Raw genomic sequence first — 19842 nt, forward strand, 5'->3', positions numbered from 1 at the left:
ATACTTTATAAATATGGTCATTGATTATTCACGCAGTATGAATTATTATTTTAGACATATTTGTACTTTTTTATAGAGTTTGATATTAATTACACATGCACTTAGTTTAATTATGTAAAAAAAAAAAGGATATTAATTACACATCATAATGGCAATGTATGCCATGATTGCAAATTTAAGCACATAAACGCCTTTCTGAATATCCATATTTAGATGGTCAGTAGTATATGATTAACTTTGCCTCATCATTGGCTATATACGAATACTACACCAAAAATCTACTATGTATATATATACTCTGTATGACTATGGCATGTTTCGAATATTGCACCCGTATCAATCATATTAATTATACTGAAGAACATTGTTTTATCTTATAATATATGATCAACGACATTAATAAAAAAAAATTGTCCACCAATGTAGAATCTCTTTGATTGTGACATTCATGATGATATATATTATATATACATACGGAGTATATACAATGAAATTGTATTAAAAAAACCATGATTTCCAATTTCATGGCTTAAGTAATCAAGTAACATATTAGAACTTTTATCTTTGTAAGTTAATTTGGCATGATTTATTAAATAATAGCGTAGATAATTAAAACATTCATGCAATAATTACTTAAGCATCTGACTACGTGCATAAATATATGTTCATATATTTTCCATAATATTTTTAGCTAAGTCAAAATAATATAATGACATGGATATTTTTTAATTAAATAACAATATAAATATAATAAAGTTTTTAGGTTTAGGGGAGAATATTTAGCATAATATATGAATATTTAAGAATGGTATTTTTGGTAGTTTGCATTTTTACTACGTACATACTTCCTCCGTTCTTTTTTAAATGACATAATTGTTTAGGCACGTTTGCCAATGCAAGATTTCAAACATTAATATCTCCAATTGTAGATCGGAAAAAATTATAAAAAGTTGATATTTAAATAATATTTACTGATACGAATCTAATAAGACCCCACACGACTATGTTATTTCTTATGTATAAACCACAAAAGGAAGTCAAATGTGTTTGTGTGAATAATGTCTAAAATACCATTGTGTCATATAAATAAGAACAGAGGAAGTAATATTTTAGGATGTTTATTATCAACGTAATCTTTTAAGTTTTATATTATGGCAATCAATAATTTCTTCTCTGATGCTTCCTTAAATAAAACAAAATAAATATATTTAGACTAATAATTAAACGTTTTTAATTTAAAAGAGAGGCCAATCAATGACTGACATTTGTCATCACCACATTGATTTCCTCTCTTTTAGTATATTATATAGATAGATTTAGAATAATTATTATTACTCCGTATCGATTATGGCCATAATTTATAAACTAAAATTTGTTTCTATACATAAATAGTTTATAAAAAAGGTAGAGAATAAAAATAAAAATAAACAGATACATTTTTTTGGGAAAGTGGATTTTGGCGGAAAAGAATCGCACCAGGAATTGACACGTGTCATTCCTGGTGTCTCTTTTAGTATATAGTAATAGAAGTGAAAAATGTGGACTTTCAAAGATAAATTACGCAATGTGGACTAACCAACAAAAAGGCTAAATGAAATAAGAAGTCATCCGGTAACAAAAAAGGCTAAATGAAATAAGAAGTCATCCGGATGATTTCACATAAGGTAGGTATTGAACCTACAGTAAACCTCATCGACATATTGGTAGTTCTATTACAAGCATCTCCAAAAAAAGAATTTTTCTAATCAGAGGTATCTAACTATAAGCATGGACTTCCTCAAACAACAAATGCCATAGTCAGGTGAATATAGACTAAAGTGAATTTGCGTGTTAGATACTCACTTCCGTAGGCATTCATCGTAGAACCCATAAACTTGAGTAATCTGTCCATATCACCACCAAAGATTATCATAATAACACAAGAAATCAGAAATGTATAGAGAGTAATCATTAGGCTTGAAGTTAGAAATGTACGACCTCCAACAGTGAAGAAACAATTCAAAATCTCAACACACAATGATATTAAGACTTTTACCTGACGACATTCATGATTCCCTCTAAGAATGGTGATCCTCTAGGAATAGCGGACTTTAAGTGCAGCCAGGAGCTGAATAAGAAAAACAATGTCCAAAAAAATCAATTTCCAATCCTACAGATTATCAATTATCATCACAAAACGCCCTTACATAATTTATAGAGTAAATTATAATATTATCCTAAGGACCTAGAAAGGAAACCAATATCAGACAGGAGTAGATATGTCTAATCACCTAGGCAGAAGGAAAGTTCTAAATCCTACAATCACAGTTTTATTTTATTTTTATAAGAATCCCATAATCTCGATCAGTATTAACCATGCTACGCTAGCAAATCTGCTTTCCCATCAATTAAGAGAAGGAACAGTGATCCCATTACTCCTCACCACCTACCAAGAAATTCGCTTATAACTTAACTCTCACCATAAACATTGAGGAAGGTTGTTCAACTTGTTCCCAATCCTAAAATGCATGAACCTTCAATTGTCTCTCCTTAATCTTGTACTTCGTAATTATTTAGCAACCAAGTGTAGCCTCTGAGCTCTAACCTTTCATACCCAGTGGAAAGGAAGGAGACTATATTCCCCGATAAATCTATGATAATGCATCACAACAGCATTATGAGTTTATGACACAATTTCGACCACCACCCAGTTTTGTAGAATCAGGAGCTAGAGCTCAGAAGTTTAAGCAACGTTAATTATCATAACACATATAAGCATGACTTCTCTTGGAGTACATAAATAAATATAAATCCTATTTGCACAATAACACAGAGTCCTCCAGTAGAATATTGTTTCGGAGATCCAAATAAGTTGCATTATCTATTAATGTACTTTCAAAAATAAGAAAATTGATGATACTCACCGTCTCAGTCTCCACTGAATAATATCCTCGTCAACATAATCCATAAATAAGTAATTTGTATCTGGACAACTACAATCAAAAGGCAAAGTCCAAAATCAGTAACAACGACAAAAATGCTATAGAAATGTAAGCCCACAGAATATAACGAATACAGTTCAATTAATACGAATAAACTCACACCTATTTGTGGATTTAGATTACATTACATATACCATAATTTCATCTGCTAGTTCAAAAGCACCTTCTGATTTGTTCACAATAAAAACTAATGACTCCAAGTGATAAAAGATGTCCTTGACCAGAAGTTTGTATCATATGTGAAAAGGCAGGTGAAGAACGAATTTTATACCTTGTTACAACAACAGATCATTTTCTTGACACCAAGGGTGAAGGCAAGAAGAGCATGCTCACGGGTCTGACCATCCTTGGAGATACCAGCCTCAAAACCTCCAGTGGTGGAGTCGATAATGAGGATAGCACAATCAGCCTGAGAGGTACCAGTAATCATATTCTTGATAAAATCTCTGTGTCCTGGGGCATCAATAACAGTGCAGTTTTACTTGTTGGTCTCAAACTTCCACAACGCAATATTAATGGTAATACCACGCTCACGCTCTGCCTTCAGTTTGTCAAGAACCCATGCATACTTGAAGGACCTTTTGTTCATCTCAGCAGCTTCCTTCTCAAATCTCTCGATCACACGCTTGTCAATACCTCCAAGCTTGTAGATAAAGTGACCAGTGGTGGTCGACTTTCCAGAGTCGACGTGGCCAATGACCACCAAACTGATGTGAATCTTTTCCTTACCCATGATAACTTCTTAACCTAAACTGCAGGTGGAAACAAACACTTAATGTAACACCCCGACCTCTAATTCAATTATTAAAGCATAATTAGCAGCGGAATTAACCTAATTTGGTCGGGACATTACCTGCCGTAATTCCCTCTTGGAAATTACAAGGCAACATCATACATAAGCCATAAAAACCTCCAATTTAATATAATAATCCTTTATATTCCCAAAATACAAGTACATAAATTACTAAAAGTCTTTAATTAAACTATTATAAACATTAAGCATAAACTAGGTGAATAATATAAAAGTGAAATTCCTCGCAACTACGCGTTTCCATCGATTCTCGCAGTACCTAAAACGGAAAACAAAACGGTGAGCCGAAGACTCAGTAACGACTACCCTAGCAACGTAAATTCATTTTAACTCATTTTATTTAATAACACAGGGAGAATAGAATAAGTAAAACATTTAATAAAACATCACATTTAATTCATTCATAAACTTTTAATGAAAACGTCATTCATAAACTTTTAATGAAAACGTCATTCATAAACTTTTAATTAACATGCTAGTTTTCGGCAAGTACGAACCGTGAAGAAATTCTCCACTGGGCCTGGGCCCATAAGAGCCTGGGCTCATCATCGTAACATGGGCTTGGGCTCATAAACCATGGGAGCCTGGGCTCGTAATCCATGGGTGGACAAATGTCCGTGGTGCATGCATGACCGGTAGATAGGAAGATAGTAGTTTATATACTGCCAGACAAACCAGGTCTTTCACTTTCATTTATCATGTTGTATGTAATTTTATCAAGCCTTGGCTTGTATTTCAGTTGAAATAACATAACTCTTTTAGATCGTAAAACATCATTTAGATCCTGGGATCCATTAAAATAACATTTCTTTCATAGCATTGCATAAACATCATTTTATGAGAAAACTCAATCAAATCATATTATAAGAAACAATTCAATCAAATCATATTTCATCCCACAATCCATAAAACACATCAAAACATTTAATTCATAAATTCAATCATAACGTCATAATTTCATAATACATTTACAAGGGGATTGCGGGTACTAGCAATAGCCGTTACCTCAATAGTTGTTTTACACTTCCTGTTTTGATGGATCGTTCTTCCTGAGCTCCAAGTCCGATTTCTTTCAGAATATTAAATTATTGAATTAGTACTACAACGATAAATAATCTAAATCAATATTTTATAAATAATAAATTTTATAAGTAATGAATATATAATTAACGAATTTTAATAAAAAGTATAATTTCGAATTTTAATGAAAATATTATTATTAAGAGAAATTTTAATCGAAATATATTTATATATTTTATAAATCGATTTACATGAAAATATCATACAAATTCGGTTTTTTCCAAATCAAGCTAGTAATTTATTTTATTAAAAATCGATAATTAAACCTGAAAAATAATAACAATTTTATTAGTAAATAATTATATTATAAAAGTTATTAAAACATAATATTGCTAAATTGAAAATCTGAAATTAATAATTCAATTTCAACTCACCAAAAAACCCAAATAGTTAAGTTTCCGGGCCCAATTTAATTATGGGTTAAGGAACAAAACCAAGGTTTCAAAATGAAACTGGTTTGGTTTTGCGGGAAGCACTAATGGAAAAAGGCTTATTTGCATCCCCGCATTTGCCACGCCATTCTGAACATGCGAAGCAAATAACAAATTTTAGCATAAAATTTAGTCATTTGCATCGCAGATTTATAATTCTGCGTGGCAAATGACTCTAGGAGCACCCTAGAGTCATTTGCCACGCAGAATTATAAATCTGCGACGCAAATTACTCAATTAAGTGCATCGCAGATTTATAATTCTGCGTGGCAAATGACTCTAGGGTGCCCCTAGAGTCATTTGCCACGCAGAATTATAAATCTGCGATGCACTGGTTTTGTTTTTTTTTTTTTTCGAATTCGCGCTCACTAGCTTAGTTGCTTAGGAACTTCATTCTGACTTAGGTTAATTTCTCGACACACACTGCTTCCCTCCCAAACGAAACCAACACCAACACTAGCTTCTTTGTTCTCACCGGCGGCTTCACCCTGTTCACTGCCGTCGTTGCTTCACTGCCGCCTTCCGTCGTTGCCTTCCGCCGTTCCTTCGCTGCTTCACTGCTTCGCTACTTCACCGCTTCACTGATTCCTGCCCTGCTCCCTTTTTAGAGCCGCCGCCCACGGCCAAGGAAGTCGTCCACGGCACGGCAGCCGCCCACGCCGCCGCCCACTCAGCCGTCCTTGTTCATTGTCGTCTCTCCTCTCTTAGGTATTGAATTTTAGTTTTGATATTTATTGAATTTTAATTGTGTATTTTAATTTTAATTGTGGACATTATAATTGAATTTTAATTATGCATTATAATTGAATTTTAATGGTTGATATTATTTGTTGAATTTTAATTGGGTACATTTTAGGATTTAGGTTTTGTTGAATTTTAGTTGTAGGTTTTGTTGAATTTTAGTTGAATTATATTTTAATTGGGTGCATTTTGCTGTTTGATTTGGGGTTTTCATCCGATGCTTTTGAAATAAAGTTTTGGAGGTGATGAAATGGAAGCTTTAGGTAATGAAATGCTTCTTATGGAAACTGTTTGCTTGTTGGTTCATTCCAAGATTAGGGATTTGGGTGTTTGTCATTTAATTCTAGTTTGGAGTGTACCAGGAATGTGGCTTGACTAGATACTCGGGTTTTCTTAATTTCCCGTTTGAGATTATATAAGCATGTATATAAAGTGATTACCTGGAATCTTATAGAGTTCATTCGTCAGTATTTGTATGCAATTGGTGTTATGTTGCTGTCAAGTTAGGACAATAATGCATTTCTTCTCTTTCCTTTCTGAAGGAAATAATGCCCTTGGTCCAAGTATGCATTCTATGTGAAGGAAATAATGCCCTTGGTCCAAGTATGCATTCTATGTTAAGTCTAATAAATGCGGTTCAGTATTAATTAACAAGTTAATAATTCAGTGAGATCAAGTGAACTGAATGCCTAGCTAGAGGCCGCTTCAGTTCAAGTGGAATTAATGATATTAATCCACAGCTTACTCTTGACTGAACCCGTAGGGTCACACAAATAGTACGTAAACGGATCAAGTATTTAATGGCATTAAATACTCCATCTATGGATATTCGGAATCGACGGATCTTGGTTTCAGTGGGAGCTGAGATCGTCACAGGCAAGAAATGAATACTCCAGAAACAATGATATTGCCGGAAACGGAAATATGGATCGTATCGGAAATATAAATATTATCCAAGTCGTAGATGTTGCCGGAAACGGAAACATGGTACGTATCGGAAAATATTATCGGAAATGGAAATATTGCCGGAATCGGAAATATTGCCGGAAACGGAAATATTGTCAGAATCGGAAATATTATCGGAATCGGAAAATAATTCCGGAAACGGAAATATTAAATATTTGTTCGAAACGGAAATTGATTCCGTAATCGGAAATATTAAATATTGTTCGTATCGGAAATGAATTCCGGAACCGGGAATTTAATCGGAAGCGTATCGTACGAATAAGCATCGGACGAGGCCTGCCGGACGAGGGCCCAGCACGAAGCCAGGCCATCGCCCAGCAAGCCACACGCATCCAACAACACACCAATGCCTCGACCAGGCCCAGCGCAAGGCCAGTCCCAGCCAAGGCTGGCGCGCGCGCACAAATGGGCTGCGGGCAGTGGGCCTGTGCGCCGTGCGCACAGCGTGGGCCGCAAGGCTTGCGCATGGGCGTGTGATGCTCGTGCGGTGCGTGTGTACGTGCTATACGAATCCTAAAGCTATCGGAATTCGTGCATAGATTAAATCCTAATCCTAAAAGATTAAATTAATTATTTAGAGTTCGAATAGGATTCTAATTAATTAATTAGTATTCTAACAGGATTCGAAATCCTTTCCAAGGTTCTATAAATATATGCCTAGGGTCATAAATTTATACATGAGTTTTTCATCGAGTATTCAAGTATTCAAAGTGATTTTTGAGAGCAAAAATTCAGTCATACAATTGCCTAATAAGTGCCGAAAATTCTAAGTACCTTAAGGGCGATCCTAGTTGGTCAAGCTTAAGGCGGATCCGGACGTGCTGTGGACTATCTACGGAGGGACGACACTTGGAGTCCTAAAGACTTGTTCTTGTTCGGTTCGGGCGCAGCTAGGGAAGGCACGCAACAAAGAGTATGCATCTAAACTATGCTAAATGATTATGTGTAAATAATATGCTTTCCTGGCTTTATGGTTTTTCCGCATGATTTATGAATTGTCATATGTATCATAACCTAACAGTGGTATCACGAGCCTCTTATTATTTTCATAATCTAAATTGCATGAACATGGTTAAATATTACAAATTTGCAAGAATTAAAAGGGGTGATTAATTTTCGTAATTGTTAATTAATTGCAAATTGCGTTTATTTAATTATACGTACGCAGTTTTTCGGCAGTTTCTTCGTCACTCATCCAAATCGAGTGATTTTTGTGTCAATTCCGCATGTAAAAGGCATTCTAAAATTTTGACAAAAATAATTATTTTTCGGCCGAACCCAGACTTCTCAAATTCGAAGCCTAACTATGACTTTTCGAAGGTTTTAGTTTTTGAATGCAAAATTTCGTAAATTAAGATGTTAAATTAAATATTTGCGATTCTTGTTGATAAATCTTGAATTTTTGATTGACCTACTGTATATGTTTAACAAGTTTGAATGCCTAGCCTTGTTAATTATGCAATCTAATTTGTAATTATGATTAATTTGTTGAAAATTGGAATAATTTAGAATTAATTTGATTTTCATAATTAGTTATAATTTAATTAGATACCTATGATTAAAAACCACCAGCGTTGCTCGCGCGCACAGCGAGCGATGTCGCGCGCCCAGCGAGCGATGGCTCGCGCCACAGCGAGCGATGTCGCGCGCCCAGCGAGCGATGGCTCGCGCGCACAGCGAGCGATGTCGCGCACCCAGCGAGCAATGGCTCGCGTGCACAGCGAGCGCTGGCGAGCGCGCACTGCGAGCGATGGCTCGCGTGCGACGAGCGCTGGCGCGCGCACAGCGAGCACCACATCGTGCGATGGCTTGCGATTGGTAGAGCAGCAGCTATGCGACGAGCGCATGGGCTGCGCTCATATGGCCAGCAATGGCTGTATGCGTGCGGCCCATGGGCGTGCAATGCGTAGGGTGTTTGCGTTACGATTAGATCGTTTTGAATGTTTAATTTGAAAATTTCAGTTCACGTAATTTTAATTAATTTTAAAATTAATAATTTAAATTATTTTCTTGGATTTTAATTTTGAATATTGTAATTATAATAAATGTTATTTATTCTAATTATTTTACTAAAATTAAAATCATGAATTAATTTAAATAACGACTGAAATTAAATTAAACTTTTTGGATTCAATTATAAATTTATATGAGCTTTAAATTTTAATTAAAATTGTATGTTTCCGGTTAGACTAGAAATACATTTTTATGTTTAAAATTAGTAAAGCATATGAATTTATTGGTTTAAGTGGGAGCGTTTTTTAGTCATAAACTCTTGATTAGGTCTACAAATCCTTAAGGTTAAAACAACTTGATTAGAATTAATAAGGACTGAATAATTGGTAGATTATTGGTGCCCTTGATTAATTGCTGCAAATATTTACGTGATGCATAATGTGTTTTACTAACCAGCTAAGTGGGCCATTCATGATAATGAATGGGTGAATGGTATATATTGTATATGTACTGTTTTGCAGGTTATGAAGTGACTAGTATGGCCCAAATAGGATAGAAAATATGGTCTGCGTACCATTAATTTGAATGTAATTGGTCTAAAGTACCAAAGTTATTTTTCAATTCAAATATGGTCTGCGAACCATCAAATAGTTGTAATTAGTTATAGCTTATCCTATTTGAAGAAAATGGTGCCTCCCACGGAGATTTTCAAGACGGACTTTGAAGTCAAAGCTTCAAGATGAAGTCGGGCCATACTAGATCACATTTATCTTATGCATGTTTTAAGTTATTTATTGCTTTTAAATATGTCTTAAAATGCATGAAGATCAAAAGCTTGATTATGTTGCATGATTAAGGATTTTAGTTCACTTAAAATCTAACCAACATAGTAAGAGCCTTAAGTTCCAAACTTAAAAATTGAGTTAAAAGGTGCCATGCCAAAATATACACTTGCTTGGATATCCTTTACATCAATCTAGTAATAGTTTTCGCTCAGCGAGGTGTTACTTATTGGTCCTAAAGGGGCAAGGTACACAAATAATTGTGAGTACATGTTAGTTTTGGTGAAACTCAACGATATAAGTAAGGAGTCCTTTTATGTCGTGGCAAAATCGATAGGTTTACCTAATAAGTTCTTAGACGTACCTATCAACCAAGAATAGTTTCTAGACTATTAGCAAAAGGCTTTTGCTTACCTAAGATGTTCTAGGATTAAGTCAACAAACTGTGCTTAGTTCTTCAATGATTTTAGGATCTTGGAATCATTTTATTCACACCTGCCGGAACACATAACTTGAATAAAATGCTTAATAAACATTGAATTATGCATGTATGCTAGAATTTAAGTTTATTAAGAGAAACTGTGAATGGTTATTTATTTGTTTATTCTTTTCAATTGTAGTTTTTAATATGGCAAACAACAATTCATTCAACATTCGATCAATTCTCGAAAAGGAGAAGTTGAACGGGAAAAACTTCCTTGACTGGCAAAGGAACTTGCAAATAGTTCTTATGCAGGAAGAAAAGGAGTATGTCCTAGATGAGGCGATGCCCGAAGCTGCAGGCGACGGGGTCACTCAGGCAGCCCTCAATCGTTGGATTGATGCCAACAAGGATGTGAAATGTCTAATGCTCGCCACCATGAGTGCGGATCTACAGAAAACGTTCATCAACTCAGATGCTTTCACAATCATTAGTGAGTTGAAGAACATGTTCCAAGATCTGGCTCGAGTCGAAAGATTCGAGACTCATAGGCAAATTCTTGAGACCAAGCTTAAGAAAGGCGAGCCCGTAAGTCCACATGTTCTCAAAATGATTGGACTCATTGAGAATATGAGTCGGCTGGATCAGCAATTTTCTCAGGAAATGGCTATAGACACCATCCTCCATTCTCTTCATAGCGGGTATGATCAGTTCAAACTGAACTACAGTATGAATAGTCTGGACAAAACGCTCACTGAGCTTCACGGTATGCTGAAGACCGCTGAAAAGACGCTCAAAAGTGATAAGCAGGATGTGCTTATGGTGCGTGGGGGCAAGTTCAAGAAATCTGGAAAGAAGAGGAATGCTAAGAAAGGTGGCAACAAGGCCAGCCCAACTAAGCAAACTGGCGCCAAATCTGTAAAGAGGAAGGTCAGTCAACCCACTTCTGAATCCGAATGCTTCTACTGCAAGAAGAAGGGGCATTGGAAGAGAGATTGCTTGAAGCTAAAGGAAGATCAGAAGAACGGAACAGTCGTTCCATCTTCAGGTATTTTCGTTATAGACTGTATACTTGCTAATTCAACTTCTTGGGTATTAGATACATGTTGTGCCTCACACTTATGTTCCAATCCACAGGGACTAAGAAGAAGTAGAAAGTTAAGCAAGGGTGAAGTCGACCTACGAGTGGGAAATGGAGCACGGATTGCTGCATTAGCTGTAGGAACTTACTATTTGTCGTTGCCCTCCGGGCTAGTTTTGGAACTGGAATAATGTTTCCATGTTCCAAGTCTTACTAAAAACATCATTTCAGTTTCTTGCTTAGATGCTAAGGGATTTTCCTTTTTAATAAAAGACAATAGTTGTTCGTTTTATTTTAAAGAGATGTTTTATGGATCTGCTAGATTAGTCAATGGACTTTATTTATTAGATCACGACAAACAAGTATATAACATAAATACCAAAAAGGCCAAAAAGGATGATTCAGATCTCACCTATCTGTGGCATTGTCGATTAGGCCATATAAACTTGAAACGCTTAGAAAGACTTCAAAAGGAAGGAATTCTAGAACCATTTGACTTAGAGGATTATGGTAAATGCGAATCATGTTTACTTGGCAAAATGACAAAGCAACCTTTCTCTAAAGTTGGAGAAAGAGCAAATGAACTATTGGGTTTAATCCATACAGATGTATGTGGACCAATGAGTACAAATGCTAGAGGTGGTTTCAGCTACTTTATCACTTTCACTGATGACTTCAGTAGGTATGGTTATGTCTACCTAATGAAGCATAAGTCTGAATCCTTTGACAAATTCAAGGAATTTCAGAGTGAAGTAGAGAATCAATTAGGCAAGAAGATTAAGGCACTGCGGTCTGATAGAGGCGTTGAATATCTGAGCTATGAATTTGATGACCATCTGAAAGAATGTGGAATTCTATCAGAATTGACTCCTCCTGGAACACCACAATGGAACGGTGTGTCAGAACGGAGGAACAGAACCTTGCTAGACATGGTCAGGTCAATGATGGGTCAGGCCGAACTTCCATTAGAATTTTGGGGACATGCACTAAATACAGCTGCACTCACTATAAATAGAGCTCCGTCTAAAGCTGTCGAAAAGACTCCATACGAATTATGGTTTGGAAAGCCTCCAAATGTGTCTTTTCTTAAGATTTGGGGATGTGAAGTATACGTCAAACGATTAATTTCAGACAAACTTCATCCAAAATCTGACAAATGTATCCTTGTGGGCTATCCAAAGGAAACAAAGGGGTATTACTTCTACAATACATCTGAGAACAAAGTGTTTGTTGCTCGAGATGGTGTCTTTTTGGAGAAAGATCACATTTCCAAAATGACAAGTGGGAGAAAAGTAGACCTCGAAGAAATTCGAGTCGAACAACAAACTCTAGAGAATGCTCAAGATGACATTCAGGATGAAACTCAGAGATCTTTGGAAGAATCTGATGAGAATCATGGTCAATCTAGAAATGTTACCCCGCGTAGATCGCAAAGATATAGATCTCAACCGGAAAGGTACTTAGGTATTTTGACGAACGAGAGCTATGACGTTCTATTACTTGAAAGTGATGAACCTGCGACTTACAAACAAGCTATGACGAGCCCTAGCTCCAAGCAATGGCAAGAAGCCATGCAATCTGAATTAGACTCCATGTCTGAAAACCAAGTATGGGATTTGGTTGATTTGCCAGATGGCTACCAAGCCATTGGAAGCAAATGGGTTTTCAAACTGAAAAAGGACAAGGATGGGAAACTTGAAGTTTTCAAAGCTAGATTGGTTGCAAAAGGTTACAGGCAAGTCCACGGTGTGGATTACGATGAAACCTTTTCACCAGTTGCAATGCTAAAGTCTATTCGGATAATGTTAGCAATCGCTGCATATTACGATTACGAAATATGGCAGATGGATGTCAAAACTGCTTTCTTAAACGGCGTTTTAACAGAAACTGTGTTTATGACACAGCCTGAAGGTTTTGAGGATCCAAAGAATGCTAAAAAGGTATGCAAGCTAAAGAAATCAATCTACGGATTGAAGCAGGCATCCAGGAGCTGGAATATACGTTTTGATGAAGCAGTCAGTGACTTTGGTTTCATCAAGAACGCGGACGAATCTTGTGTATACAAGAAGGTCAGTGGGAGCAAAATTGCTTTCCTAGTATTATATGTCGACGACATATTACTTATCGGAAATGACATTCCTATGTTGAACTCTGTCAAGATTTGGCTTGGGAAATGTTTTTCGATGAAGGATCTAGGAGAAGCACAGTACATATTGGGCATCAAGATTTACAGAGATAGATCTAAAAAGATGATTGGACTTAGTCAAAGCACTTATATCAATAAGGTGCTTGATAGGTTCAAGATGGCGGACTCCAAGCGAGGCTACCTACCCATGTCTCATGGAATGACTCTAAGCAAGACTCAGTGCCCAAAAACACTTGATGAGCGTAGACGAATGAATGGGATTCCATATGCATCATTGATTGGTTCAATAATGTATGCTATGATATGTACACGCCCGGATGTTGCGTACGCACTCAGTGCTACGAGCAGATACCAGTCAGACCCAGGAGAGGCGCATTGGACTGCTGCCAAGAACATTCTGAAGTACCTGAAAAGGCACAAAGATGACTTCCTGGTCTATGGTGGAGATGATGAATTAATTGTTAAAGGCTATACGGACGCAAGTTTCCAAACCGACAAAGATGATTTCAGATCACAGTCTGGGTTTGTCTTCTGCCTCAACAGAGGAGCAGTAAGCTGGAAAAGTGCTAAGCAAAGCACCATTGCGGATTCTACAACTGAAGCGGAGTACATTGCTGCACATGAAGCATCAAAGGAAGCTATATGGCTAAGGAAGTTCATAAGTGAACTTGGTGTAGTCCCCTCCATTAAAGGACCAATAGCCCTGTATTGTGACAATAACGGAGCTATTGCACAGGCAAAAGAGCCTAGACACCACCAGAGAGTCAAGCATGTACTTCGTAGATTTCACCTTCTAGGAGAGTTCGTTGAAAGAAAAGAAGTCGAGATAAGCAAAATTGGAACTGATGACAACATATCAGATCCATTAACTAAACCTCTGCCGCAGGCGAAGCACAACTCGCACACTGCAGCTATGGGAATCAAGCATATTGGAGAATGGCTTTGATGTCTCTATTTAATGTTTTAAAGTTTTAGAGTTTAAATCTTTGTAAAACATTATTGGTTAATCATTCACAATAAATGAAAAGAATTCATTTTTCCATTTAATTTGTGGTTTATTAAATGATGAGTCCCTTCAATTTGACGATATATTCAAGATAGACTGTCAGGACCAGTCCTGTGACTAAGAAATGTCTATCAAGTGAACTTGAATGTCAAAGGTTGAAAATGGTCCCTAGTCGGAGTTTTCTATAAAATTGGACGCATAGAAAACGTTAGACGATTAGAATGCAAGATGACTAGTAGTTCTGTTTCTTGAACTATGTGGACATGGCAATGTCATAATCATTTGCATAGATACTTACTTTGGGAAGATTAGTATCGGACAAGACCTATGAAACTTTACTGTAAGAGATGAAAATCTGTCATAAGTAAATTTCATTAAATTATTAGACACTAAATCCTCAATACCTGAGTGATTTGAGATTACTTGTTTGAGAACTGGTTGCTTTGACGTTGACCAACCGTCGCACCGTAAAAGGAGGCTATAAAGGCAACGCTCAGGTAATCACCTATCAAACGAAGTCTAATCTCAAGATCGCAAGATTGGGATTGTCCTCCCATAAATCGGGATGAGATGCTTAAAAGTTGTACAAGGCCACTCGGAGAGCTAGAAACTGTGAAATGCATGGCCGTGCTCGGATGAATCATAGGCTATGATTATCTGTTTATTTGATCAGTTGAACTCTGAAACCGAGGAACACCTCTGGACATAATAAGGATGACAACTCTTACCTTATGTTCAAGAGCAAGCATCGAGCGACAAAGGAATTAGGAAATGCACACTTGTCCCTAAGGACAAGTGGGAGACTGAAAGAAATAATGCCCTTGGTCCAAGTATGCATTCTATGTTAAGTCTAATAAATGCGGTTCAGTATTAATTAACAAGTTAATAATTCAGTGAGATCAAGTGAACTGAATGCCTAGCTAGAGGCCGCTTCAGTTCAAGTGGAATTAATGATATTAATCCACAGCTTACTCTTGACTGAACCCGTAGGGTCACACAAATAGTACGTAAACGGATCAAGTATTTAATGGAATTAAATACTCCATCTATGAATATTCGGAATCGACGGATCTTGGTTTCAGTGGGAGCTGAGATCATCACAGGCAAGAAATGAATACTCCGGAAACGATGATATTACCGGAAACGGAAATATGGATCGTATCGGAAATATAAATATTATCCAAATCGTAGATGTTGCCGGAAACGGAAACATGGTACGTATCGGAAAATATTATCGAAAATGGAAATATTGCCAGAATCGGAAATATTGCCGGAAACGGAAATATTGTCAGAATCGGAAATATTATCGGAATCGGAAAATAATTCCGGAAACGGAAATATTAAATATTTGTTCGAAACGGAAATTAATTCCGGAATCGGAAATATTAAATATTGTTCGCATACTTGGACCAAGGAAATATTAAATAAATTTAATCGGAAGCGTATCGTTCGAATAAGCATCGGACGAGGCCTGCCGGACGAGGGCTCAGCACGAAGCCAGGCCATCGCCCAGCTAGCCAAGCGCGCCACACGAACAGCCAAGGCCACGCCAGGCCCAGCGCAAGGCCAGGCCCAGCAGGCCGTGGCAGCGCGCACAGCGCGCGCAGCGCGCGCAGGAGCTACGTGGGCTTGTAGCTCGCGTAGGCCTAGCTGCGTGGGCTGCTGCTCGCACGCACGCGCATGGGCGGCCCATCGTGGCTGCCGTGTGTGTGTGCGTAAGTGTTTGTGTTCATGCACGATTCCTAAAACGTGCAGAGTTCGGTTAATGATTAAATTCCTAATTCTATTTGATAAATTAATTAATTAGAGTTCTTGTAGGATTCTAGGTTTAATTAATTTGTATCTGAATAGGATTCCAATTCCCTTTCCATATCCCTATAAATATGTGGCCTGGGTTCACAATTGATAACGAGTTTTTAAAAAGTATTCAAAGTGAGTTTTGAGAGAAAAATTCAGCCACATTCCTTGCTCAATAGCGCCGAAAATTCTAGTACCTTAAGGGCAATTCTAGTTGGTCAATCTTAAGGCGGATCCGGACGTGCTGTGGACTATCTACGGAGGGACGACACTTGGAGTCCTAAAGACTTGTTCTTGTTCGGTTCGGGCGCAGCTAGGGAAGGCACGCAACAAAGAGTATGCATCTAAATTATGCTATATGATTATGTGTAAATAATATGTATTCCTTGGTTAATGGTTGTTTCCGCATGATTTATGTAATATCATATGTATCATAACCTAACACTATGTTAAGTCTAATAAATGCGGTTCAGTATTAATTAACAAGTTAATAATTCAGTGAGATCAAGTGAGCTGAATGCCTAGCTAGAGGCCGCTTCAGTTCAAGTGGAATTAATGATATTAATCCACAGCTTACTCTTGACTGAACCCGTAGGGTCACACAAATAGTACGTAAACGGATCAAGTATTTAATGGAATTAAATACTCCATCTATGGATATTCGGAATTGACGGATCTTGGTTTCAGTGGGAGCTGAGATCGTCACAGGCAAGAAATGAATACTCCAGAAACAATGATATTGCCGGAAACGGAAATATGGATCGTATCGGAAATATAAATATTATCCAAGTCGTAGATGTTGCCGGAAACGGAAACATGGTACGTATCGGAAAATATTATCGGAAATGGAAATATTGCCGGAATCGGAAATATTGCCGGAAACGGAAATATTGTCAGAATCGGAAATATTATCGGAATCGGAAAATAATTCCGGAAACGGAAATATTAAATATTTGTTCGAAACGGAAATTGATTCCGGAATCGGAAATATTAAATATTGTTCGTATCGGAAATGAATTCCGGAACCGGGAATTTAATCGGAAGCGTATCGTACGAATAAGCATCGGACGAGGCCTGCCGGACGAGGGCCCAGCACGAAGCCAGGCCATCGCCCAGCAAGCCACACGCATCCAACAACACACCAATGCCTCGACCAGGCCCAGCGCAAGGCCAGTCCCAGCCAAGGCTGGCGCGCGCGCACAAATGGGCTGCGGGCAGTGGGCCTGTGCGCCGTGCGCACAGCGTGGGCCGCAAGGCTTGCGCATGGGCGTGTGATGCTCGTGCGGTGCGTGTGTACGTGCTATACGAATCCTAAAGCTATCGGAATTCGTGCATAGATTAAATCCTAATCCTAAAAGATTAAATTAATTATTTAGAGTTCGAATAGGATTCTAATTAATTAATTAGTATTCTAACAGGATTCGAAATCCTTTCCAAGGTTCTATAAATATATGCCTAGGGTCATAAATTTATACATGAGTTTTTCATCGAGTATTCAAGTATTCAAAGTGATTTTTGAGAGCAAAAATTCAGTCATACAATTGCCTAATAAGTGCCGAAAATTCTAAGTACCTTAAGGGCGATCCTAGTTGGTCAAGCTTAAGGCGGATCCGGACGTGCTGTGGACTATCTACGGAGGGACGACACTTGGAGTCCTAAAGACTTGTTCTTGTTCGGTTCGGGCGCAGCTAGGGAAGGCACGCAACAAAGAGTATGCATCTAAACTATGCTAAATGATTATGTGTAAATAATATGCTTTCCTGGCTTTATGGTTTTTCCGCATGATTTATGAATTGTCATATGTATCATAACCTAACACTTTCCTGCAGTCTTGCCATTCATTGTGTCAGGTTTATAGTTCTGCATTTTTAAGGGTGTTTTTAAACTCTGTTTTTGCGATTGTTTGTTGCTCACTTTTTTTGGTGCTTGGTTTACCATGATTTTACCTTTCAATCATTAGAAAGAGTGCATGTTCCATTTGAATATTTTGGTTGCTATGGATAGTGTTGAGTTGCTGAGACTTGAGAGTATATTTAGTATACTCTTTCTTAAATCTTGACTAGTGTGAGTAAATGGCTAGATTTACTTGCTACTTGATAATGTTCACTCTACTTGCCCCAGTCACGTATTCAATAGTTTGTATCCTTATTTTCATATAGACAAGGGGAAATGGAAGTTTAAAGTAGAATTGGACAATTGGACTGATGTGGAATATTTATGTTTGGTTTTCAGGCTGGTTTTTAACTATGGGAAAGAGGATGTCTTGGGAAAGCATGAAGCACATGTACGTTGTGTGGAGTACTCTTATACAACAGGTATGCTGAAATGTGATAATAGTTCAGACTTCCCATTGTTTATTCTCTTGCTAGTAAGCAATCATGTAAAGAAACCTTCTGGAATAGTTCGAAGTTTTCAACTTAAATGACCATGAGCTGAGTTGTATCCAAGATTCCAAGTAACTGGTTTTTTTGAGCTTCTTGGTGAGGATGTTGCATACTTAGTAATGGTTCTTGGCTCAGCAGACTAGGTTTCAACGTAGGGGTGAGTTTAATGGAGTCACGAACTCATGATTTGTCAGCAGTTAACATTGAATGCCGCTCTGTATGGGTCCTTAAGTGAGTAAGATTTTGGTGGTGTTTTGATAGAACAAAGAAATATAGCTTAATGGTGTGTTGTAATCTATTTTAGTTTAGTTATTGGTATCAGTTACCACAGGCCTAAAAATGAAATATTACATAATGGCCACTTTGTTAAAAAAACTTGGCTTGATATAGTAATGCTCTGAATCTTTAAAGTTATTTAGCTCTTATTTGAGTCATAACAGAACATTGTGTTTGCATTTAGTAACTTGAAATCGTATGTTGACTGGGGATGAGAAATTGATTTGTTTTGGAGTAATGGAGATTTTCAAAGTTGATGCCAGAACGTTTTACTTGTGTTTCATTGGCAATTCATTTCTCTATTTTCTGTTGGAGCTTGTGCTATTAACTGACTTCAACTTTGCAATATTTCAGGGCAATTAATATCTGGTAGTTGGGATAAAACAATCAAGTGTTGGGATCCCAGAGGTGCAAGTGGGCAGGAGCGTACACTCGTTGGAACTTATGCTCAGCCATAACGTGTTTATTCCATGTCTCTTGTTGTGTGAAGTGGGGCCAGTTCTGTGCATTGATCTGCACAGTTCTGATCTGAGCTGTGCAGATCAGTGCACAGAACTGGTCAGTTTTTACAAGTTTTGATCTCGGGAGCATGGCTAAATATATCGATAATACAAGTTTTTATTATGTGAGTTACCTAAATTAATATTTTGCCCCTAAATTTGATTTTTATGATTGTCTTAACGTTCTTATTACACTATATATTATAGGGCTTTGAGTGAGTTGTGTTTTCACGATGATTGTCACTCCAATACTATTGGATTCATGTGCCCGGAGATGATCTCGGCCACCATAGTCAAGATCTTACTAAGGTATGCTCTCATAAACTACGTACTTTATATAATAAATTGAAGTACACAAAACTATTATATTGATCGATCGTGGATAAATTGAATTATTTACACTTTTTTAGGATTTTTCAAGAACATTGCCTTATTCACCGGAGGAGATTAATGAGGTGAAAGATTTTTGGGCAGATTACTTCATGA

The 19842-nt window shown here is 37.2% G+C and overlaps 1 pseudogene; it reads right to left on the reverse strand.

Annotated features, from left to right (window-relative positions):
• Nucleotides 1-1777: 1777 nt before the first annotated feature.
• Nucleotides 1778-3723, reverse strand: LOC110789281 (elongation factor 1-alpha-like; annotated as a pseudogene).
• Nucleotides 3724-19842: the final 16119 nt, after the last annotated feature.

The sequence above is a fragment of the Spinacia oleracea genome, chromosome 4 (genome assembly GCF_020520425.1).
Source record: "Spinacia oleracea cultivar Varoflay chromosome 4, BTI_SOV_V1, whole genome shotgun sequence".
Lineage (NCBI taxonomy): Eukaryota > Viridiplantae > Streptophyta > Magnoliopsida > Caryophyllales > Amaranthaceae > Spinacia > Spinacia oleracea.